Raw genomic sequence first — 7,211 nt, forward strand, 5'->3', positions numbered from 1 at the left:
TTTTGCAAAGAGCTACGCATTGGAAAATTCAGGGCTATGTCGTGTAGATGATGGCTTAACAGGAGGCTTTAAAAATTTCTTTCTAGTGACCTTCGTTTGGGAGAAAAATGCAAAGGTACAAGACAGCTTTTCCTTGCCAATATCTCTCTTTTGCAAAGAGCTGCGCATTGGAAAATTCATGGCTATATCGTGTAGATGATGGCCTAACAGGAGGCTTTAAAATTTTAATTCTAGTGTCCTTCGTTTGGGAGAAAAATGCAAAGGTACAAGACAGCTTTTCCTTGCCAATATCTCTCTTTTGCAAAGAGCTGCGCATTGGAAAATTCAGGGCTATGTCGTGTAGATGATGGCCTAACAGGAGGCTTTAAAATTTTCTTTCTAGTGTCCTTCGTTTGGGAGAAAAATGCAATGGTACAAGAAAGCTTTTCCTTGCCAATATCTCTCTTTTGCAAGGAGCTCTCCCAGGGTGAGGTTCATTCATTGCATTCTGGTTATGCTGACCCCTGTGATTTCCCCAAATGTGGGAAACTCAACTGCATTATTTGTGGTAGTGGGGGACTGTGTTTGTGCTTTCTTCTGGTCAACTCTGGTAAAAATCAGATTTCTTTGTCTCAGATCTTCCTCTAGCCTTGTTCCTCTTTTGAGAGTTCCCTTGTGCTGCCTCAGTTGGATTTCCTTCACTTGACAGGGGGGTGCCCGAGCAGCGACCCTCCCCAGCTCTAGCCCAACTCCTACTTACCTGCCAGGTGAGATACTATGATCAGGAAGGTGCTTCTCCCAGGGCAAGGCTCACCCATTGCACTCTGGGTGTGCTGCTCCTGCGATTTCCCCAAATGTGGGAAACTTGACTGCATAATTTGTGTTTCCTCTGGTCGGCTCTCGTATAATTCAGATCTCTTTGTCTCAGGTCTTTCTCCAGCCTAGTTTGCTGTCTGTTTCCACTTCTCTTTTCTTGAGCCGCTCCCTTCTATGCCCTTGCGCACTATCCTGACCTCTCCCGTCTGCTTACTTTGTGCCTTCCAACGCACAATGCATACTACAGGTAGTGCTGCAGGGCCCACACCCTTTTACATGCTTTACAGAACCGCTCTGGAGCTGTTACAGTGCCCAGCTGCTGCAAGAAATCATCTTGAATGCTTCAGGGGCTGGGGCATAGCCAACATGAGCCCCACACCGAAGGAGGGTGGAGATGTTTAATGTGAATTAGGGGTCATCCAAGCGCCACAAAAGGACGCCATGCCCTGCACATCCCTTTTTTCTTTTCATATGCAGACGAGGGTTGAAGCCAACTTTGACCCACTGCTTGGATGACATCACCATATGCAAATCCATCTGCTGTAGGCCTTCCCCCAGGAATGCTTGTACTAGTTGTTGCATTTGCATTTGGAGACTCCCTTTCTTCTTGGAGTCAGCATCAGCATTCTCTTGGTGAATCCACAATGCCCTCCTATCCGACACTGCCATGAAATTGGCCCGTGAACTCAAGAGTCCTATATCCCTTGCAGTCTCACGTAAGTATGCTGCAGTGTCCTTGATATGATACAACGTAAGGAGTATCCCATCTCTCCAGGGTATCTATATCGGATGACAAGGTATTCGACCAATTCTTGATTACTACTACTCACCCATGCACATGTAATGGCAGGTCTAAGTAATGTACCCGTGGTTACATAACTAGAAATAATGTAACTTCCTGCATACGATCCGCTGGATTTGTGACAGGGCCCCGTGCAGAACAGGGGGTGACTCCCACTTTATTCTGTCCGCGGCGGGAAATGAATAAACAACCAGAATCCTTTTGGGGATTTGAAACCATCTTGTCGAGCTGGCCCAGACTTTCTCAAACAGAGATGGAGGAACGTTACATCAGCTTTCATTATATATCTATATATACATACATATAGACCCCTTTGTCAGGAACAGCAGGGTCTTCAGTGATTTTAATATGTCCTTAATATCCACAATCATGTACTGAATGCTCCTTGCCAATATTGGATCTAATCAGGAAACATTATGGTAGACATAAGTATCAGTATCCGTGTCAGTATCAGTGTGTAGTAACTGGGCAAAATAACATTTTTGCGACCCAGCGGGGCCTGAGGGAAAAGAAACATAGCCATGAATATCACATCTATTCTCTACGTCTGTGTCTGGGACACAGATTTATCCAACCTTACTCTGATATTACTGAAACATTTACCCAGTCAGTTATTGGTGGTGCCAACAGGGCCACCATCATATGTCTGCATTCCTAATATAGTTTCCTCTTGGGAAAAACATTCAGCCACCGACATGTTGACACACATATACCAAGTACCCACAGACACACTGGCTTATGGGGGACAGACCGTCAGTAAATCTGTCAGAGGGACACAGAGGATTTTTCAGCTCACAATCCAGCGCCAAAAGTACACAGTCTTTGAAATAATAAACTCTATAGTGATAGACTTGTAATGCTCTAAAGATGTTCTGGTGAGGTGAGGAAGAAGCCCCGCCGCTGTAATGGCGCATATCTGTCCCGCTCAGAAATAATTAATTACGCTAGCGGGGTAAGGACAGTGCCCAGGCACTAATGTCCACTTTTTCCAGCCTTTTGTGAGGAATTTATGCTGCCCAGGGTGCCCCCCCCCGTGCCCTGCACCCTGCAGTGCCTGTGTTTGTGTGTGAGCATGGCGCGCAGCGTTCCGCTCGCTGCTCGGTACCTCAGAATGCCGTCACTGAAGAAGAAGTCTTCTGTTCTTCTGCTACTCACCTGTCTTCTGGCTCTGTAAGGGGGTGACGGCAGGCTGCGGGAGTGTGCATCTAGGCGTACCCAGCGATCAGCACCCTCAGGAGCTAATGGTGTCCTGTCAGCCTGAAGCAGAGCCATTGAACTCACTAGAAGTTGGTCATACTTCTCTCCCCTAAGTCCCACGAAGCAGGGAGACTGTTGCCAGCAGCCTCCCTGAAAATAAAAAAAACTAAAAAGTCTTTTCAGAGAAACTCAGTAGAGCTCCCCTGTAGTGCATCCAGTATCACTGCGCACAATACTAAAACTGGAGTCTGGAGGAGGGGCATAGAGGGAGGAGACAGTTCACACCCTTTGAAAGTCTTAAAGTGCCCATGTCTCCTGCGGATCCCGTCTATACCCCATGGTTCTTAATGTGACCCCAGCATCCTCTAGGACGTATGAGAAAACAAATAACGCACACACGAGGAGGAGAGAACTAAGTAAGCTATAAGGAGAAGAGGGGAGGGAGGGGGGGTTGAAAGGTAAGGTAGTAAAGGCATATTGGATAAACTACAACCTTATACATATTCATTAATGTACCAGTAGTTAGAAGTAGAAGAGCTCTAACAGAAACCACAAAGCTTATCTAAAGCCACACCACACTGGATATGCCCAATCTCATTTGATTTTTGAAGCAAAGCAGTATTGGACTTTGTTAATACATGGATGGGAGACTGCTTGGTAGTATCAGATTCTTTAGGTGTTTTTAAACTACCAACACCATTTTCTTGGTACATTTAATTTTTACATGTATTCTTTTATGTACCAGAAGTTAGAAGTAGAAGAGCTGTAACAGAAACCACCAGCTCATCTACAGCCACAGCACACTGGATTTGCCCAATCTCTCCTAATCATGGAAGCTGAGCAGTGTTGGTCCTGGTTTTAGTACTTGGATGGGAGACCACAAGGAAATACCAGGAGCTGTGTGTATTTTTACAATACTAACACCGTTCTCTTGATGCATTCCATTTTGAAACATTGGGGCAGATCTATTAAGCCTGGTGAACTGATAAAGTGCAAGGTGATAAAGTACCAGCCAGTCAGCTCCTAACTGTCATTTTTCAAACCCAGCCTGTGACATGGCAATTAGGAGCTGATTGGCTGGTACTTTATCACCATGCAAATTATCATTTCACCAGGTTTAATAAATCGGCTGCTTACTCATTTATGTACGAGTAGTTAGAAGTAGAAGAACTCTAACAGAAACCACTAAGCTCATCTACAGCCACACCACACTGTATATGCCCAATATCACCTGATTTTAGGCCTGGTTTGTTCTTGGATGTGAGACCACCTGGGAATACCAGGTGCTGTAGGTAGTTTTATACTACCAACACCGTTCTCTTGATGCATTATATTTTGAAACTTATTCATTGATGTACCAGTAGTTAGAAGTAGAAGTTAGAAACAGCAAAAATCATCTACAGCCGCATCACACTGGATATGTCCAATCTCATCTGATGTTGGAAGCTAAGCAGTGTTGTGCCTGGTTAGTTTTTGGATTTCAGGTCCTGCCTTCTGGTTTGGCCACGGCACCTCGGAAATTCACCAAGGTCATGGCCGTGATGACGACCCTTCACCATCGGTGGACCAGGGAGGAATCTCTCCTCCCGATAAACATTCTGGAATTGCGGGCAGTGTTCAATTCATTGACACTGGCCCTGCCTCTAGTACAGAACAGGCCTGTTCAAGTACAATCGGACAACGACACCACGGTAGTGTACACAAATCATCAAGGCGGCACTCGAAATTGCATGGCAAAGCTGGAAGTATCAAAAATCCTCAGTTGGGTAGAACGTCATCTGCCAGCAATATCGGCAGTGTTCATTCCCGGAGTCCTCAACTGGGAAGCGGATTTCCTCAGTCGTCAGTACGTTCACGCTGGAGAGTGGAGAGGCCGCAGCAGAAATGTCTGCACTGGTGTCAGTAGGTGACTGAGGCAGGGATGACTGGGAGATAGTGGGTGACTGAAGCATGTATGACTGGGAGATAGTGGGTGACTGAGGCCGGGGTGACTGGGAGATAGTCAGTGACTAAGGCAGGGGTGATAGGGATATAGTGGATGACTGTGGCAGGGGTGACAGGGACAGTAGGAGACTGAGGCAGGGGTGATAGGGATAGTGGGTGACTGAGGCAGGGGTGATAGGGTGACAGTGGGTGACTGAGGCAGAGGTGACAGGGATAGTGGGTGACTGAGGTAGGGGTGATATGGAGATAGTGGTTGACTGAGGCAGGGGTGACAGAGATAGTGGGTGACTAAAGCAGGGGTGACTGGTATAGTGGGTGACTGAGGCAGGGGTCGCAGGTATAGTGGTTAACTGAGGCAGCGGTGACTGGGAGATAGTGGGTAACTGGGGCAGGGGTGACAGGGAAAGTGTGTGACTCAGGCAGGGGTGATAGGGAGATAGTGGGCAGCAGATCACTGCCTCGCTGACAGCAGCACATCCCTGCTTCACTGACAGCAGCACATCCCTGCCTCATTGACAGCAGCACATACCTGCCTCACTTATAGCAGCACATCCCTGCCTCACTGGCAGCAGCAGATCCCTGCCTCACTGGCAGCAGCAGATCACTGCTTCACTGACAGCAGCACATCCCTGCCTCACTGGCAGCAGCAGATCCCTGCCTTACTGACAGCTGTATATAGGGCCTAATTCAGACCTGATCTCTGCTGTGCATATTCACACAACAGGAGATCAGGTCTGAAGTGTGTGTGTGTGTGTGCTGGTGCCGCATATTCAAATTACATATATGTGCTGGATTCAAATGTTTTCCCCCCTTCCTTTCTCAATTGTGCCCATCAGCAGCTATTCTAATGTTGCTGCCAATGGGTGTGACACATTCATTTCTTCTGTGGGGTACACTGTACTCCACAAGGATTCACATTGTGGTGTAGAGTAGGATCTTGATCTGAGGCACCAACAGGCTCAAAGCTTTTGACTGTTCCCAAGATGCTCAGCGCCCCCTGCTCTATAACCTCGCTTCCATGAACAGGGAGCTCAGTTTGTAGTTGGTGCCTTCAGTAGCAGGACACTTAACAGGGGGCTGCCTCAGGCAGCCTATACTTAGCTATTAATTTTGACAAGAAAAGAAGAACTTTTTTTATAAGAATGTACAAGGGCTGCAGCAGGCTAGGTCTAATAGACATCTGATCTGCAGCTCCATCACTCCCAGCGGCGCAGTATACTCCCGCGCCCTGGTTGCTGGGTCACTGCAGCGGAGGCTCCGGTTTCTTCCTAAGGTCAGTCACACACACACCGCCCTCCGGGATCACGAGGCCGCTGATGAAAGGGAGGTAAGGGGCTTCTGTGCCCACACTATACCGTGATCCAGCATGGCTGTAGGGGGCGGGCCGTGTGCGCACTGGCGTGGACACTGATTACTGGGCAGCCGCTCCACTAGCCACCAGGAACAGTTAAGGAGCACAGCTCTGGGGGGTTTTCTCCTATATTAACCCCATTTTGTACTACCTGCAGTGCATTGTGATAGGTAATAGAGCCTGATTCAGGTTGGATTGCAATCACAATAAGCAATCCAACTGCAAAAATTGCTAAGAGCATACGCATGCGCCTGCATTTTCTGTGACTGTCAATCGGTGCGGGAGGGGGGGTCAGCAACACTCCATTTCAAAGTCGGAGATGGAGCGGTGCGGGGGCAGGGCTTCAACGGAGAAACAGGAGGCGTGGTCAGAGCGGCTGCATGACATCACATGCAGCCGTTGCGATCACAAAAATGGTGGCGGCTTCCTGCGCACACGTACAGTCTGCACCAACAGGAGGCTAACCTATTTTTTATGATCACGCTGAACTGCACTGAGACTGCAATTTCAGCGTGGTCAAGAAGGGAGGCGGCATGCTGGGTGGCCATGCCCTGTGATGGGTGGCCCCAGCATGCGAACCAAAGGATTGCAAATTCTGTTACTTAGCAGAATTTGCAATCCTTACTGAATTAGGCCATTGATTACAAAATTGTAAACAATATTTGAAGTTTTTCTTCAGGGACTAACACAAAAGATGCTTGGGGCTACTAACACATGGGTAAGCCACGTAAAGCTTCCCATGGGTCAGTGGCATCACAACGGGGTTGCGGCACACACCCGAGTGTCACCCGCCAAGTGGGGTGACACCAAAGTGCCGGCTCTTCTTCAGTGACAGAATATGGGTGTTTCACTGTGACATTACGTGCAACACCCAGTTTCTGTCACTGTGCAGGAGCCAGCACCACTCACACACTAGTCCCCGGGTACAGCCCCCAACCCCCGGGATACCCGCAGCAACAAAATGGTGATTCAGGCCACGCCCCTACCTATGAGACCATGCCTCCTTTTTACCATTGCGCTGCTTATCTGCGCGCACTGCATTACAATCTCCCTCGCCGCCTCTCTGGGTGTCACCAGTGATAGTGACACCTCTGCCATGCTTGTAGCAGCTGGTCCTAAGAT

The 7,211-nt window shown here is 48.2% G+C and overlaps 1 non-coding gene and 1 pseudogene across 1 annotated transcript; both read left to right on the forward strand.

Moving 5' to 3' along the window:
• The first annotated feature begins 437 nt into the window (after positions 1 to 437).
• On the forward strand, positions 438 to 579 carry LOC135006644 (U1 spliceosomal RNA; annotated as a pseudogene).
• A 152-nt stretch (positions 580 to 731) lies between these two features.
• LOC135006643 (U1 spliceosomal RNA) lies at positions 732 to 894 on the forward strand. The gene has a single exon (XR_010206816.1). It is a non-coding gene; the product is annotated as a U1 spliceosomal RNA (small nuclear RNA).
• Positions 895 to 7,211: the final 6,317 nt, after the last annotated feature.

The sequence above is a fragment of the Pseudophryne corroboree genome, unplaced genomic scaffold, assembly GCF_028390025.1.
Source record: "Pseudophryne corroboree isolate aPseCor3 unplaced genomic scaffold, aPseCor3.hap2 scaffold_2139, whole genome shotgun sequence".
Lineage (NCBI taxonomy): Eukaryota > Metazoa > Chordata > Amphibia > Anura > Myobatrachidae > Pseudophryne > Pseudophryne corroboree.